We start from the raw sequence: 3108 nt of genomic DNA, 5'->3' as shown, positions 1-3108 counted from the left end.
GCTTTTTTGGCTTATATTTTTCACTAGCTTTATTATAAGCAATATTAAGGTGTTTAACTTTATAATGCCGAAAGTAATTTAATGTTATAAACCCGTTAACTTTTTCGATAGTTTTATAATTACACGCAGTGCATTTAATAACAAATTCCCGTTCTTTATTTATATTAATCAGTAAAAGAGTACGGGTAAATAAATTATGTTGGAAAATATAGCTTTTTTCGTTTTCGTTTAACGGTAAAGTATAATTTGCTTGGTTATACGGAAAATTTTTATAATTATTGTTATCGGTATTATTATCGGTATTATTACCGGGATTATTATCGGTATTATTACCGGAATTATTATCGGTATTATTATCGGTATTATTACCAGAATTATTAGTAGTAATAATATATTCCGAATTGTTATCGGAAGTAAAACTGTTTGTTGATAAAGTAATGTTATCCATGTTAAATAACGAAAATAAGTTGTAAAAAGGGTTAAAAGTAAAGGTTTTAGCGTAAAAGGGTAAGTAATAATAAGTGCGTAAGTGTAAAAATTGGTAATATGGAACAAAAAGAAAAAAAAAACAATAACTTACAAAAAAGCTTTACGTATATTTATATTAATAGTAGAAATTCTAGAAATTTCTAAAGATTGGTAATATTATTTAGTATTTATAAGCAATATAAGTAATTTGTAATATTTATTTGTAATTTAAATGCATTTGTAATAAATAATAATGTATAAAGTTAAAAGGAATTGCATGGAAAGTGGTAAAAATTGCTAGAAATTGCTAGAAGTTTTTAATTGTTAATATAAATTTACGTAATTTATTACAAATTATTGCATTTGCAATATTATTAACATTATAAATGCAATATTACTAATATATTTTACATTAATAAGCAATAAAAATAGTTAAAATTTTATTAATATTAATAAAACCCTTGGTAATATTAAAAAGAATCGCATGGAAATTGGTAGAAATTGCTAGAATTTCCGGATTATTAATATAAATTTACGTAATTTATTACAAATTATTGCATTTGCAATATTAATAACATTACAAATGCAATATTATTAATATATATATATATATTTATACTTTGTTTTATTTATAAAAAAAACCTTAGTGCTATTGCTAAATGTTGCGTAAGGGAAACCTTTAAGTTTGGCTTAAAGAAGAAAACCTTGCGCTTACGAACCGGTGCCGGGTCGGTATTAAACCGCCGGCTCCGTTTACTGTAATTCGCTTAATTATTAATAAATGCTCCGGCAAAAAAGCGTTTTCGTGCCCCCGGCCAAAAGGGTGTAATGGTAAAATAAAGGTAAAGGTTAATATATGGAAAAATTATAAAAAAAACGTATAAAAAATGTGGTTTTAAAAAAGCGCTATTACTTTGGGATAGCTCCGGCGATTGCCGCTAATAAGCGAAAGCTTAGCCAGCCGGATGGTTGTTGCGTAAAGTTAGCGCTTTGCGCTTTCCAGCTTTGCGTTATGCTTTTAAATGCGGTTCGTATTCGGTATGGTATAATTTGTTCTTTATCGTTATTTTTTTTATGTAATTGGGTATTGGTAATGGTTTTTGTCGACGTTTTTGTGCGTGTTTTTATTGGCCCGGTGCTTAATTGCTTTTGTTAAAGTAGCGGTACTTTTTGTATTTGCTATTTGGGTGCTTATGGCTTTGTTAAAGGTAAGTAATTGTATTTGGAAAGTAATCGTGCCTTTTTTTGCCGGCGTAATGGTTCCGGGCGGGTTCGGAAAGGTTGTTTTTTCGCCGGTGCCTTTCTTTTGCTTTGCTTGCTTTTTTTCCTTTTTCCTTTTTTTTTTTTTTCCTTTTTTTTCCTTTTTTACCTTTTCCTTTTTAGCTTTTTTTTTTTGGTGCAATGCTTTTTTTTTTAACCGTTACCTTTTTATTACATTGCTTTCGGTTAATTTTTATCGCTTTAATTTTTTTTAACGCGCTTTTTATTTCCGGCGTTTGGCTGCATTTTTTTTTTTTCGTTTCCGGCCATTTTTAATTTTACTTTCCATTTTAATTAATTGCAATGCTAATTAACGGTTTTTTTAAAAAAAAGGCTCGGCCAAAGCCAATTTTGCTACGCCCGGTAACCGTAACGGTAACGGCGTTCGTAATAATGGTTAAGCGGTAATTATTGCTCCTTTTTTTCCCGATCCCGCCGTTTTTAACGTTTTTTTTGCCCGGCCCGTCTTTCGTGCTTTTTTGGTAAAAATGCCCGATAATAACAACGGTTTTTTTAGCGCTAGCAATAATAACGGCGGCAACGCGCGGGTTAACGCTAATTATATAATTCGTTTTTTTTATCCTTTTACCGCCAAATTGTTCGCGTTTTTTTATTTTAATTTAATTTTTTCGTTTAACAATATAAATTTATAATTTGCAAAGCAATAAACGTTTTAACGAAAATTTCCAAAAGCATTTTGCTTTATTATTAAATAACGTAAATGCTTTTTTCGTTCCTTTTCCGTTTGCGCTTTGGTTAATTATTTAATTTTGCGCGTAACATTTGCGTAAATTGCATTAATTGCTTATTTAATGGTTTGGATAAAAAATAAAGCGGGAAAAAGCGGTTCGGCAAAATTGCAATTTGTTATTTTAAAATTGGTTCGTTTTTTTTATAATTCCGAATAATTTTTTTATTTGTTAATTTATTGGTTTTTCCAAATACGGACGCATTGTTTTATCGTTTTTGTACCAATTAAAATATCCGGTATAATACGGTAAGTTATTTTTTCCTTTTTCCTTTCCGTTATTTGGCCGGGTTATTAACGTATTTTTTTTAACTTTACCCCGTTATTATTAAAAAAGCTCGTATTACGGCCGTACTTTTTGCTAAATATTATTAATTGCTTTTTAAAGTTAAGGATATGCGCAATTTTGGGTTAAGTAATTGCCGCAAATGTTTGGTAAATTGCTTTAATTTTATTAATTCCTTATACTTTATTGGTTTATTAACGGTATAGTACAATGCTAAGCGGTTTATAACGCATTGGTTGCTAAAGTTTATACATTCCGGCGTATTAATAAAAACGGGCTTAACAAATTCGAAATGCTTACCGGTGCTGGTTTTGCTTTTAACCGTTTCCGAATGCTTTTTTTTGTT

This window comes from Gaeumannomyces tritici (genome assembly GCF_000145635.1).
Source record: "Gaeumannomyces tritici R3-111a-1 unplaced genomic scaffold supercont2.6, whole genome shotgun sequence".
In the NCBI taxonomy this organism is placed as follows: domain Eukaryota; kingdom Fungi; phylum Ascomycota; class Sordariomycetes; order Magnaporthales; family Magnaporthaceae; genus Gaeumannomyces; species Gaeumannomyces tritici.
The sequence above is the reverse complement of the archived record's forward strand: the minus strand, read 5'-3'. Positions refer to the sequence as shown.